Source organism: Mandrillus leucophaeus, unplaced genomic scaffold (genome assembly GCF_000951045.1).
Source record: "Mandrillus leucophaeus isolate KB7577 unplaced genomic scaffold, Mleu.le_1.0 Scaffold424, whole genome shotgun sequence".
Taxonomy (NCBI): domain Eukaryota; kingdom Metazoa; phylum Chordata; class Mammalia; order Primates; family Cercopithecidae; genus Mandrillus; species Mandrillus leucophaeus.
The window spans coordinates 557,632-573,007 of NW_012104521.1; the positions used below are offsets into that span (position 1 = coordinate 557,632).

Consider the following 15,376-nt stretch of genomic DNA (forward strand, 5'->3'; position numbering starts at 1 on the left):
CGGAGACCCGCCCCCCGCGGACGTCACTCCGCGGCGGCCGCCGCCGGTGTGAACCGGTTGATGAATGGCTAAGCGCCGAACCGGAGCATCCCCCGGGCGGGGGAGGGAAGGGGCTGCTGGGAGGACTCCGGGATGCAGGAAGCCTGAGGTTAAGAATGGGTGGGAGCGAGAGAGATTCCGATCTATCGACTGGAAGGACTCCTGCTGCAAACCACGTTTCTCATAATTAAAACCATCCAGGAGTGCACACATGTCACATGAGGAGACTCGAAGTTTGCCCGAATGGTAAAATGCAATCCCTCTAGGGCTGGAACCGCGTCTCAGTGTCGACCCTATTTTCTACTGCCTTAACCACGGTCATCTTTGCCAGTGGTTTACCTTGGCACCTGGGCCCCGAGTACATTCGTCATCAAATAATATTTATGTCGCACGACCGCTGTACCCGGTGACTCAACACCTTGCATGCCACGGCCTTAGGCTTGGTCAAGATGAATTCTTGTCCCTGGGGGCGCTTTCAAGCGGGGAGAAACTTACCTTCGCAAAACTTAATGCTATAGAAGATGGGGAGAGTATCTTTTGATGCAGACGAAGCCCTGTGCTCCCTATATTCTTTTTCTGATCATGCCTCTATACTACGTACGCGTGCAACTGCAGTTGGCTCAATTGTGGCATTTCGAAATCACATGCATCCTTTGTACTGCTGCTCACTTGATATGTTGTCTCAGATAATGAAAGGTTAGGAAGTGCTTAAAGAAAGTGTTTTGAGAAATTAAGAATCTTCGGCTTTGTCAAACACTGATGTAATTCTTTGCGTCAAAGCTAAAGCTCTTCTTTATGTTCGTTTTTTTATGTTCGTTTTCAGTCCTCTTTTACTGACTTCATTATTTAAGCCCCTAAGAAGTAAAGTCTTATCGCAGTTTTGTGCCATACAAGGGCAACTCTGTTACTTATAATCTGAAAACCCTTTCTCCTCAGCTCTGGGGAAGGAGTAAACAGGATCTTTACCTGCTTTTGAAGAACTCAGTTTTCCACTAACACTGAAGCCTTTTGTTTGTTATTTTCACTGAGTATGAGATTGGAGAGGTCTTTAGGGATCAAATTTTGTCCTCTCTCAGTGCGCTGCAGCATCCTAGGATTTATTTAGAGACTCTGGTTGTATAGTTACTCAACTTTCTTAACACTGTAAGTAAAATAAAAACTTTCAAAAAACAAAAACAAAATCCTGGGCCAGACTTTCAAAGGAACAAAAACTAATCGTCATTTTGAAGAAAATGACTCACCTAGGACACATTTTAATCCATTAAAATCAAGGGAAACTAGCACACTTGAGAAATATGTCCCTTTACAAATAAATGATTTTAAAAAGTAAAGACTCTAAAATCTTAAATTCTAAAAAAATATAGAAAGCTTAAAAAAAATCTTGGGTGGTAGGGGCAAAGCTAAGCAGGCTGGGGAATTCAAAGTCAAAAAGGGACAGATTTCATCATATATAAGAACTTAAAACTTTTATATGGCAAAAGACTTTTGAGAAATGTTAATTTCACACTGGGAGAAAATATTGGTGATACTTCATGGGTAGGGTTAATATAAAAAGCTTGGCCAATGTATATAATAGTGTAGTTAAAAAGCACATATTCAATCAGCCACTCTTACTCCAAAAGTTGGCAAACACACATAATTGGAATAGTGAAACTTTTTCATGTAATGGCGTTTCAAAAAATACGTTTGGTGGGACAAGATATAAACTCAGCAAATGATTAACAGAGCCAAATCTGTGTTAGCCAATTTTCTTGTAGAACTTGTGATACAAGTTGTGAGCCTTGTGATCCACAGATCCTGTAATTACCACAAGCAGTGCTGACATGAAGTATCCAGTCAGCTATGCTCATCAAGTTCTAAAAGCTCTCAAATTCTCAAGTGGCCTGGGGGTCTTAGCCTCTCAGACAAGGTACCATCTTATTCTACGATGGAAGTAATATATTTAAAGGATGAAAAAATAAGGCTTTTGCTGTTGAGAGAAATGATGCACTTTATTTTATTTTATGTATTTATTTGAGATGGAGTCTTGCTCTGTTGCCCAGGTTGGAGTGCAGTGTCACGATCTTGGCTCACTGCAATCTCAGCCTCCTGGGTTCCAGCGATTCTCCTGCCTCAGCCTCCCAAGTAGCTGGGATTACAGCCACCTGCCACCACACCTGGCTAATTTGTTTGTACTTTTAGAAAACCCCATGTTGACTAGGTTGGTTTTGAACTCCTGACCTCAAGAGATCTGCCTGACTCAGCCTCCCAAAGGAAAGGACACATTTTAAACAAGACATAAGTGTGGTCTTACTGACCAGTCCATTAAATGTTCCTGCTTCTTTGTCAGCTGCCATTGTGGTTCACTGCTATGCTGAGGGTGTCTGCTGTATTGAGTTTAATACTTTTAAGCTGCAGATTCTTGGAGAACAGTAGAACATCCCAACATTGGTCAGGAGACTCCTGTGATTTGAGGACTCACTAACCCTTACAGACTTGCACTCAGAGCATTAGCACCTGTACTTTTTAAAAGTGGGTCTCTAACAAACTTGAAAATAATGCTTTCAGACATCAAAAAGTGAGAAAACACCTGTAAAAGTCAGTGCTTACTCTGAGCTCCAGAAGAAGCTCTAATATAGAGGATTTTCCCTCCTGCTAAACAAGATTCTCGGCTGGAAGTTACTTCTCTCAGCAAAACATGTGTCCTTGACCTCATCACGATAGGCAGGACTTTCTACTGACAATTCAAAACATAAGAGCCAACAGTTGGGAAATAAGACTAGAAGAATATTATAAGGAGGTTGAGCGTAGTGGCATACAGGCTCATGCCTGCAATCCCAGTACTTTGGGAGAACAAGGTGGGTGGATCACTTGAGGTTAGGAGTTCAAGACCAACCTGGTCAATATGGTGAAATCCCATCTCTACTAAAAATACAAAAAATTAGCTGGGCATGGTGGCAGGTACCTCTAATCCCAGTTACTTGGGAGGCTGAGGAAGGAGACTCACTGGAGGGCCGGGAGGCAGAGACTGCATTGAGCTGAGATCGTGGCACTGCACTCCAGCCTGGGAGACAGAGTGAGACTTCATTTCAAAAAAAGAATATTATAAGGAATGTTTTTATGGAAGATGAAAGACTGCAGAAGGCAAGAGTGCAGAGGAAGACTGGCAAATCTTGATGAAGAAGAACAGAGAAATCTTTGCCAGAACAGCAGATCTAGTAAACATTGATTCCATTTATACCAAGTTTACAAAAGGAGTGAAGGATTCCTTAATTTTCAGTCTTCTCAGATTGGTTGGGGCTACAAGGAAGTCTGATAAAAACATTTAATATAGCAAGAGTAATATCATTGCAATGATAGATTAAATGGGACAATACCAACCTAGAAAAAGACACTAGATTGTAAGATATAATGACAGTCTAGCAAATATACTTAGTACAGGCAAATACCCCAATGGGCCATAATCTAGTAAGTGTCTGGATACTGGTGCAGAGGGTAAGTTCCCATACCCATATTTAACGAGAGTCCTAAAAATTCAAGTATGCCTTGGCTACTGTCAGCATTGTTAAAGTTTATTTCCCTCTTGCTGTTTTAGAGCAGTCTATTTTATATCCAATTAATTTTCTTATATGATTATTAAAATAAATACGTAGTATACAGGCATGCCTTCATTTATTGTGCTTTGCAAATACTGGTTTTTTTTAACAAAATGATGGTTTGTGACAGCTTTTTGTCAAGTCCATCAGAGCCATTTTTCCAATAACATGTACTCATTTCATGTCTCTGTGTTACATCTTGGTAATTCTCCCAATATTTCAAACTTTTAAATTATTATTACATCTGTTATGTCAACTTGTGAACAGTGATCTTTGATGTTACTATTGGAATTGTTTTGGGCCACCACAAACTGTACCCATTTAAGATGGCAAACTTATTTGATAAATGTATATATTCTGACTGCTCCGCTGATCGGCCAGTCCCTCAGCGAGACATGGCAATACTGAAATTAGGCCAATTAATAACCCTACAAAGGCCTCTAAGTGTTCAAGTGAAAGGAAGAGTCCTTCATCTCTCACTTTAAATCAAAGCTAAAAATGATTAAGCTGAGTAAGGCAAGTTGAAAGCAGAGATAGGCTGAAAACTAGGCCTCATACCCAAAACAGTCAAGTTGTGAATGCCAAGGAAAAGCTCTTGAAGGAAATTAAAAGTGCTACTCCAGTGAACACAGGAATGATAAGAAAGTGAAACAGTTTCATTGTTGATAAGGAGAAAGTTTTAGAGTTCAGCATTCTCTTAAGTCAAAGCCTAATCCAGAGCAAGGCCTTAACTCTCCTCATTTTTATGAAGGCTGAGAGAGGTTAGGAAGTTGTAGAAGAAAAGTTTGAAGATAGCAGAGGTGGGTTCATGAGGTTTAAAAGTAGAAGCCCTCTCCCTAACATAAAAATGAAAGGTGAAGCAGTAAGTGCTGATGGAGAAGCTGCAGCAAGTTATTGAGAAGACTTAGCCAAGAACATTGATGAAGGTGGCTACACTAATTAACAGATCTTCAATGTAGACAAAACAGTCTTACATTGGAAGAAGATGCTATCCAGGACTTTCATAGCTATAGAAGTCAATGCTTGGCCTCAAAGCTTTGGAGGACAGGCAATTCTCTTGTTAGGGGCTGATGTGGCTGGTAACTTTAAGTTGAAGCAGATGCTCATTTACCATTCTGAAAATCCTAGGACCCTTAAAAATTATGCTAAATCTACTCTGCTGTGCTCTATAAATGGAAGAACAAAATCTGGTTGACAGCACATCTGTTTAGCGTGGCTCACTAAATATTTTAAGTCCACTGTTGAGACCTACTGATAAAACATGATTTATTTAAAAATACTATTGCTTGTTGACAACGCACATGGTCATTGAAGGACTCTGATTGAGATGTACGAGGAGATTAATGTTGTTTTCATGGCTGCTAACACAGCATCCATTTTGCAACCCATAGATCAAGGATTAATTTTGACTTTCAGGTTTTAATATTTAAGTACATTTCATAAGGTTATAAGTTGCCATAGATGGTGATTCCACTGATGGATCTAAGCAAAGTAAACCAAAAACATTCTGGAAAGGGTTCTAGATGCCATTAAGAACATTCATGAGAGGAGGTAAAAATATCAGCATGAACAGAAGTTTGAAAGAAGTTAACTCCAACTCTCATGGATGACCTTGAGGGGGTTCAAGACTTCAGTGGAGGAAATCACTACAGATATGGTGGAAATAGCAAGATAATTTGAGTTAGAAACAGAGTCTGAAGAGGAGACTAAATTGCTGCAATCTTATGATCAAACTTGAATGAATGAGGAGTTGCTTCTTATGAAGGAGAAAAGAGAGTGGTTTCTTGAGATAGAATCTACCACTGGTGAAGATGCCGTGAGCATTGTTGAAATGATAAAGAATTTATAATATCACATAAACTTAGCTGATAAAGCAGTGGGCGAGTTTTAAGAGGACTGACTACAACTTTGAAAGGTGTTCTCTTGTGTGTAAAATACTGTCAAACAGCACTGCCTGCTACAGATAAATTTTTTGTGAAGAGTCATCAATGCAGCAAACTCCAGTGTCTTATTTTAAGAAATTGCCACAGCCACCTTAACCTTCAGCAACTTCCTCCCTGATCAGTCAGCTGCCATCATCACTGAGGCAGGATTCTCCAACAGCAAAGATTGTGACTTGCTGAAGGCTCAGATGATTGTTAGCAGTTTTTAGCAAAAGTATTTTTAAATTAAGGTATTGTAGGGTACCCGTTTCCCCCACTTCCTTTCTGTGTCCTGACTAAAATCACAGTGACCCAGCAGCCGTAGCCATAGGTTTTCCTCAGCTGGCTTGAACCCAAACCAGCTTGAACATTCCCAGGCACTGATAATAGTATCTAGGTTTACTGGAAAGAAACTGACCCCGACCCTGAGCCAAATTCCTTAAATTTTCATGTAAACTCCATCTTCTCACCCCCTGACTACAGACTTATGTGGGTAAAACAACCCTTTTCTCTTGCTGTCCATCACAATGATACATTGCAACACCCTGCAAGTTTCTTTAATAAATGTTTTGGACTGATCACTCTGGCATTTGGAGCTTCTTTCTTTGAAACCTCAAACCAGCCCTGTCTCCAAATGGTTTGGGGTACTCTCTTGCAGGAATTCTCCTGCCGCTGCTTTTAAGGCAACTCCAGCTATGGGTTCAGTGGGACAAAACAGGTATGTACATTTTTTAGACATAGTGCTATGCACACTTAACAGACAACAACGTAGTGTAAATGGGAAACAAAAAAATGCATGTGGCTTCCTTTATTGTAATATTTGTTTTATTGTGGTGGTCTGGAGCTGAACTTGCAATATCTCCAAGGTATGCCTATGCTTGAATCTCTATGAACATATAATTTGCACTGCTTAAATATTATTCAAAACTAAAAAATGCTCTATGTTAAAAAGTGACTTAATATTCTTCCTTAAGACACTGATTTAAAGTTTTAAAGTTTTATCAAAAGTCTTTTGAATAAGTTTTGATGAATAATCAAAATGCTGTAGCAGTGCTACATCCTAATTTCAGTGGGAATTTTAGACACAGAAATTTCCAATGAGCAAATAAACTTGTCACAACAAGCCTTTTAAGGAATCTGGCCTAAAGACAAAGTCCAAAGGTCAATAGCTGCCTGTAGGCTACTGTGTTTTGTTCAGAGTCAGATATATAGAAACAGTCACCCACCTAGGAGGGTACTACAGATGTAAATGTTTATCTTAATAAATGAATCCTGCTGCATCAGAAGTAACATCTTATCAAGTCATCAAATCAAACCATTTGAGGTAATATTTTTTCTGTAAAATTGATTAAGGCAATTTTGAACAACTTTTTTTTTTTTTTAAGTCTATTTTAAGAAACAATTCTCTTCAATCAATCTCTATTAGGCCCATTCTCTGTCCCTTATTTTTCATGTCTAATTGTAATCAATCTAAATATAAACCTGAAAGTTGCCTGGGTAGTCTCCAAATCAAATGAGAATGTGTATTCACATTAGTAATTCTGCCGCTTAATATAGTATTTACTTCTATAGGAGCTTAGTATGCATGTTAAGGACTTAGTATGTGTATTAAGATGTAGTCAACACAGTCAGACCCTGTCTCTACAAAAGAAAAAAAAATTTTCTGGGCATGATGGTGCATTCCTGTAGATGTAGCTCACTGGAAGGTTGAAGTGAGAGGATTGCTTGAACCCAGGAGTTTGGGGCTGCAGTGAGCTGTGATCATGTCACTGCACTCCATCTGGGGCAACAGACCAAAGACCATCTCTCTCAAGGAAAAACAAAAAAGAAATGATGGACAGATTGATTAGTAAGAGAATACTTTTCATTTCCATGCTGAAAGTCACCATTTCCTTGGGGCACTGAATAAAGGATTTATTATGAATCTATAAATAACTCATGACTGATTTGCCTACTGGTACCTGGAGGAATCTGGTTTGAGAAGACTCTTCTTATTTTAGTAAATTTGGTGAAATTTCTGTTGCTGTTCTATAGCCTGAATAAAAATCATTTGGGAATTGAAAATCAGGAAGGCCACAGTCTCCATGTGATTGTTTAGAACATGTTGAATTATGCCACAGTCTGAACTGAGGCAAAAATAGCTTAGGAAAGGAGAATTTAATCTGGCTAGAGAAAGGGAATGGAGTATAAATAAATTTTAAAGGTTGGATATGCATGCTATGGCAAAGCTGTCACTTGACAGGTTTAATTTACAGAGTTGGCATTTAGGCTACAGATAATCCAGACAGACACTGACCTAAGCAGCATTACTGGGGCAGGCCTTACATAAGGAGAAATGTTGTTGAACAATTTCCTGCAAGCATAATAATATTTATTTAACAAAAGCTACAATAGTCATGCTTTTTTCCTATCCTGACACAGTTGCTTTTTAACTAGGGATGTTCAACAAACATTGCTATCTTCGTGTATTTCTATAGCTCCATTCATGGTTGGAAGATACTGAACAAAAGAGAAAATGAGTATAGAAGCCTTTTGAAATTTTTTTTTTTTTTTTTTTTTTTTTTTTGAGACAGAGTCTCGCTCTGTTACCAGGCTGGAGTGATCTTGGCTAACTGCAACCTGCATCTCCCGGGTTCAAGTGATTCTCCTGCCTCAGTCTCCCAAGCAGCTAGGATTACAGGCACCTGCCACCACACTCGGCTAATTTTTGTATTTTTAGTAGAGATGGGATTTCTCCATGTCAGCCAGGCTGGTCTCGAACTCCTGACCTCAAGTGATCTGCCTGCCTTGGCCTCCCAAAGTGCTGGGATTACAAGCGTGAACCATCATTAAGTATAGCTGTCCTATAATGTATTTCTTTAATCCTCAGACATATTAAAGCACATAATAAACACTCAACCACTATTTATTTGGATTCTATCATATTGCTTTCCCATATAAAATTCTATTAGGGCATCCCATTCCCAGTTTTTCTAAGTTTTCTTTGCAGGGTTCTTAGTCTCTTAATCCCATTAACAATGGTGTTCACTAGAGTTTTGTCCTAGGGCCTCCTGGACTCACTTTCCACTTTCCTTGGGGTTTTCACCTACATCCACAGCTGTGGCTGTCAACCTTCCCTCCTTCCCCAGCACATATGTGTTAAATGCCTAGCATATGCCAGGCACTCTGCTATCTTATGAAAAACATAAACATGTTTTCTGCCCCAGTGAAATTTATATACAGATGAGGAAAGAGAGAAAATAACAAGTAAATAAGCATAGAATATATTTATAATCTGTGCTGTGAAGGAGGTCAACAGAATGGCTGGGGTGACTTACTTTAGACAGTGAAGTCAGGGGTGGTGTCTCCCAGGAGATCCAGATCTAAATGATGAGAATGAATCACAAAAAGAGGGGGAGGAAGAGAGATATTTTTGGTGGAGGAAATGACAACACAAAATTTCAGGTGGGAGTTTGGTGGTACTCAAGGAGTTGGAAGACCTGAGGGACTGCAGCAATACAAGCAAAGGAAATAAGCCCAGACATCTAGCAGGGACTGGATCATGCAGGACCTTGCAGGCCATGGAAAGAATCTGGATTTATTTCAGTGACAGTGAATCACACCACATATCAGGAAATGTGTTTTAAGAAAATTGTTTTTCTGTTCTGTGGAGAATGGATTGGAGAAGGTCCTAGAGTAGAATTATTTTAACAGGGTGAAACACTTGAGATTTCCTCCCTTGTCAAATGGAAGGCAATGTTGGTGTTGACTATGATCAGGACAGTGGAGTCAGAGAAAGTGGAGAGATTAGAAATATGGAAATACAATGGAGAAGATTTACATCACAAAATGCCTCACTGCCTCCAAATTGTCAAAGGCCAGAGATATAAGGCCATGATTTTGAGCCTATTTTATGTTGTGGTGCTGAATGTATAGGCACACTGATGAAAAGTTCCGTAATTTCACATTTTCATTAGCAATATGTTTGTAAGGAATAAACCAGAAACTTAAAATAAATAAAGGCACTCAAATTATACTTAGAGAAAGACACTATTTCTGAGGGTTTTGAGAATACAGCAGCGGGACTCCTAAAAATTGTGTATTTAGGTTTCAAGAGAACAATTAAACTCTTGATAGATTACTATAACAGCAAGTATACCTAAAATTTACTGTGCTCTTATTGTTTTCCAAGCTATGTGCTAAACACATATTTGCACTGTTTTGTTGAATTTGTTAGAATACTCAGACTCTGAGATAGAAATTAGTTAAAAAATCAACTCATAGTGGGTGATATCACTTGAAGTATCTATATAATGAAATACTTTTCAGATATTAAAACTATCTTGGTGGCTCACGCCTGTAATCCCAGCACTTTGGGAGGCCAAGACAGTTGGATCACTTGAGGTCAGGAGTTGGAGACCAGCCTGACCAACACGGAGAAACACTGTCTCTGTCTCTACTAAAAATACAAAATTAGCTGGGTGTGGTGGATGGCGCCTATAATCCCAGCTACTCGGGAGGCTGAGGTACGAGAATCACTTGAACCTGGGAGGCGGAGGTTGTGGTGAGCCGAGACCACACCATTGCACTCCAGCCTGGGAAACAAGAGCAAAACTCCGTCTCAAAAAAAAAAAAAAAAAAAAGAAAAACTTAATGTCTTTAACATAAAGAAATAATTGTAATGTTAAATAAAGAGAAACAACACTATGAAAAAAGAGAAAGAAATAAACTAAAATGTTAACAGGTAATAACTGACATTTAAATACTTTATGGGTGTCACTGGGTGATGTGATGATAAACAATTTTTTATTTGTAACTTCCTATATTTTGTAATTTTTTTTTCCAAAAATGTTGCTCTTACAGTTGGGGAAAAAATCATTTCAGATAAATGCTCAAAGAGGTTGCACTGATAGGTCTGTAGCCTTATTGTACTTTCTGCAGCAGAGATAGAAACATCAGCTTATCCTAACCTGACGGCAATTGTCAAAAACATTATAACCACTTTCATTGTGATTCCGTGTTCTTGGATAGTTAATCTGATTATAATTTACTTTCAATGTGTATTTATTAGCCATCAAATGTGAGAATATAATGCCCAACCAGTGAGAAGCTCCCTGGGGACTTAAAGTTGTTTATATATCATGTTTGTGGCTATAAACCAAGAAATTGCCTCTAAACGTTTGGAAACATCTAAAACCCAAGGTGACTTGGGTATAACCTAAGGGAGACTGCCCTGGAATGTGATTGTAAGCGAAACAAAATCAATTTTATTTTATCTGCCCAGAGGAAGATTGTGAGAACAGAAGGAAGATGATGACTGGCTACACAGAGGAGAAAGGTCTAAAGATTTGAAGGTTGTCAGTGTTTATCAGGCACTGTCTAGGGAAGAGGCGTTGAATCTGTACTAAACATGCTGGTTGTTGTAGAAATATACCTTATTTTAGGATAGTATTAATAACTGACTGACATTTATTGAGTGCTTACTATGTGTTGGCTACTGTATTAAGCACTATATTAATCCTTTCATAAATCTCTCCAGATTGATATTATCCCCATTATCAAAATCAGGACATGCAGCCTCAGAAAGCTTAGGGTCATACAAGTATTATGTGATGCAGCTGGAATTCAAATTCCAGTGGCTTAACTGTAAGAGTCCCTGCTTCCATTACTCTGTTAGGCTGCACTCATGGCCTTGAAATATCCCTTAAGGTTATTTACTTTCTTATTCTCTGGTTCTTTGCTAAACAAACAAGCTGTCAATTATTAATTTGGCTTCCTACATGTTCTGATCCTGTAAAGGAATTATTCCATTACAAATGCACTGGCATTTGGGCTTATATGTCATCCTTCCATGAGTTTAGTAAAAGTGAATCATAAAATATGATTACGCAATACTTTACTGAAAATCTGCCCTTCCTTTTCATTCTGATGGCTATTTCAACAGAAGTTGTTCCCTAGACTAATGCTACTCCCACTGTAGTCTGTGAACTGGTGCCAATCTACAAACTGATCTGAGAGGAGATAAGCATAGAAATTGAGAGCAAGCATTTAAAAACTTTTACAGCAATTTGACAGGGTAACTTTATTTCTATTGAACTTAATTTCAAGAATTAGACTTTGTGGCCAGGTGCAGTGGCTCACACCTGTAATTCCAGCACTTTGGGAGGCCGAGGAGGGCAGATCACCTGAGGTCAGGAGTTAGAGACCAGGCTGATCAACATGGCAAAAACGTATCTTAAAAAAATATACACAAATTAGTGGGCCATGGTGGCACATGCCTGTAATGCCAGCTAGGGTGGCTGAGGCAGGAGAATCACTTCAACTTGGGAGGTGGAGGTTGCAGTGAGCCTAGATCGTGTGCACTGCCTTCCAGCCTGGGCAACAGAATGAGACTGTCTCAAGAGAAAAAAAAAAAAAAAGGCTTTGTGTTTTGTTTTTTACTTTTCACTTCTCTTTTCTTTTTTTCTTTTTCTTTTTTTTTTTTTGAGACAGAGTCTTGCTCTTGTCATCCAGGCTGGAGTGCAATGGCGTGATCTCAGTTCACCGCAACCTCTGCTGCCTGGGTTCAAGTGATTCTCCTGCCTCAAGGCTGATTCTCAGCCTCCCAAGTAGCTGGGATTACCGGTGCTTACCACCAAACCCCGCTAATTTTTGTATTTTTAGTAAAGACAGGGTTACCCCATGTTTGCCAGGCTGGTATTTTTCACTTTTCAAGTAATTCGTTTTTATTGGGAGGCACTATTGTAAATGATGAAAACTATGGAAATTGGTTAGATATGTTATGAAATACATTACCATGAGGTACCTTCCTTAGTCTTTCATGAATGAGGCCACTCCCTAATCTTCCACAATATTATATATTCCTGGTATGTCCATCCTGGGTTGCTGTTGTCAAGAAAAACACCATTCTGGCCAGGTACGGTGGATCACCCCTGTAATTCCAGTACTTTGGGAGGCTGAGGCAGGAGGATTGCTTGAGCGCAGGAGTTCGAAACCAGCCTGGGCAAACCTGCCTCAGACTCCCAAAGTGCTAGTATTACACGCATGAGCCACCATGTCTGGCTGTGAAATTCATTTTTTTTTTCTTTTTTGAGATGGAGTCTCATTCTGTCACCCAGGCTGGAGTGCAGTGGCGTGATCTTGGCTTACTGCAACCTCTGCTTCCTGGGTTCCAGTGATTCTTCTACCTCAGCCTCCTGAGTAGCTGGGACTACAGGCATACACCACCATGCCTGGCTAACTTTTATGTTTTTAGTAGAGACAGGGTTTCACCATGTCGGCCAGGATGGTCTCCATCTCCTGATTTCATGATCCGCCTGCCTCGGCCTCCCAAAGTGCTGGGATTACAGATGTGAGCCACTGCGCCTGGCCGTGAAATTCATTTTTTAAACCAAATGATTTTTTTTTTTTTTTTGCTGCTATTTAAGCCATTTTTCTTTTATTTAGTGTTCATTGTGAAAAGTAAATTTTCTGTTTTTACAAGTAAGGATGGAAATGAAACTGTCAAATAGCTTTATACACTATCACTTCCCCTAATAACTCCACTGAAGTCCCTGCTGTTTACAAGTATCATTATATTATGATCCTTTTAATTAATGTAGAACAGTTTTTTTTTTTTAGAATAGCTTTAATAATCTTTGTTACAAGGGAGTATTTATAAGATATATTTTTCTTCATTGGCATGTTATTTGTAAATGTGAACTGATTTTGGTGAAGTTAAACTTGTTAATTTCCCGCTAATGGACATGGTGAACATCAGTGATTCATCTCTCCAGTGTTCTTTTGACTGATAAGGGGAGAAGAGTGAGCAAAATGATCTATCCTTCATGCCTCCATACAGTCAAGCCATCCTTATGGCCTTTGATGTGTCCTGTTTAAAGCTATTCACCCTTCAACATTTATTCAGTGCTTACTATGTGTAGGCACTGTAATAGACACTTTAGGAGAATTATGTAAGTCTTATGACAATCCTACCTGACAGATGAGGAAACTCATTCCATATCTTTATTTCTTTCTCGAAACTCTCTTGTTTTGCCTACATTTATGGGGACCCCTGGGATGGCTTGTCTTCCTCTGCCTCGCTGCCCTATAGGTGTTGGTATTTTAAAGAATATTTCCTATTCTCTCTCTGCCATTCTCATACACTTTACAGTTTCAGACTTACTTAGAGGACTTCTTTGATCTCAACTTCCAAACATTCAATGATGACTCTAACATGTGCTTCCAGTAAAGTCTTCTCTTCTGAGCTCTGGGTGTATATATATTTCCATGGGATGAACTGAGGCACCTCATATTCAACATGGCTTAGACTGAGTCAATAATCTCTTTTCCCCCATGAGACCTGTTTATCTTACTGTTATCATGAGACAATGACTGGAAACTTTGTCCCTCAGGTGCTCAAGCCACAGACATGGCAGTCTTACTAGACTCCTCCCTTTTCTTCTTTTCTGTCTGACTGGCTACCACATTCTATTGAGACTGGAGAGCAGTGGCTCAGAAACTGTCCCCCTCCTTCTAATTTTTTACTGTCAAAAGCATTATTTGTTCATTTGCTGCTTCTTTCCTTCCCTGCTTCCTTCTCTCCTCCATCCCTCCCTCCTTCTTCCTTTTACTTCCTTCCACAATATTTTCTGAGTTGAACTGCAATAACTTAATTCAATGACTTGTCTTGTCCCATCTAATCCACCCTGCATTTGAAAAATGCATATGTAGTCGGGCGCGGTGGCTCACGCCTGTAATCCCAGCACTTTGGGAGGCCGAGGCGGGTGGATCATAAGGTGGTGGATCACTAATTTTTGTATTTTTAGTAGAGACAGGGTTTCACCATGTTGGCCAGGCTGGTCTCAAACTCCTGACCTCAGGTGATCCACCTGCATTGGCCTCCCAAAGTTCTGGGGTTACAGGCATGAGCTGCCATGCCCACACCTAATATTAATTTTTAAATTAAATTTTCCTGATTTCCTCATCAACAGATATTCCATTCCCTGTACTTCCATTGTACCTTGCAAATACCTCTGCTGCAGCATTCATCCCATGATGATAATCATTTTTTAAACATCATCTATCTCCCTCATACCTTTTGAAGATCCAAGGCAGAGGCTGTGTTCTGTTAATTTCCCTGTGCTTAACACAGTGCTTGGCACATAATAAGTATTCAATAAGAAACTAGCATATTTTATGCTATTATTATCTCATGCTTGATTTCAGGATGTTTGGATGACTCTGCTAGTGTTTGGTAGAAAACAGAAACCCTGAGAAATAGGATCTGGCAGCAGACAATGAGATTAGAGGATGAAATCAAGAAGTGATGATGCTAACAGATGGGTTTATCTTCGATAGTATCACCTAAGTGCTACAGATCGTTTACTAATTTCTGCTTGTTATATTTGGGCATTTCTTGTAAAAGCCGATTAACAACTCACTTTTACATTACTATTTAGAATAATCATACTTTTTATTCTTTGAAATGAATAACAAGAAGTGACAAGCAGTATCAGTGACTCAGGAATAAATTATTGATGTAGTACAGATTCACCCAAAGCGATAGTGACATGCTGATCTCTTTGGCAAAGCCTTTGCTCAGAGAATTTTAGACTTAACTTCCCCTGTGGTATCATCCTCCCATTATGCATTATGAGGCATACAGAAACCATGCCCTGAGAAAATATCTAACAAGGCACACCTAAGGCAAGTTTGCTGTAATATCTTTAAGTTGTTTTATTAGGCAGAGCATAGTGGCTCAATGCCTGTAATCCCAGCACTTTGGGAGGCCAAGATGGCAGGATCGCTTGAGCCTGGGAGCTTGAGACCAGCCTGGGCAACATAGTGAGACCTCATCTCTACAAAATATATATATATATA

At 39.4% G+C, this 15,376-nt stretch overlaps 1 protein-coding gene and 1 pseudogene across 1 annotated transcript in view; one reads left to right on the top strand and one right to left on the bottom strand.

Annotated features, from left to right (window-relative positions):
- PTP4A1 (protein tyrosine phosphatase type IVA, member 1) overlaps positions 1 to 15,376 on the bottom strand; it is a 52,244-nt gene that overhangs the window by 11,433 nt on the left and 25,435 nt on the right. The window lies entirely within an intron of this gene.
- The window catches only part of LOC105548866, a 24,180-nt pseudogene that overhangs the window by 1,292 nt on the left and 7,512 nt on the right, over positions 1 to 15,376 (top strand).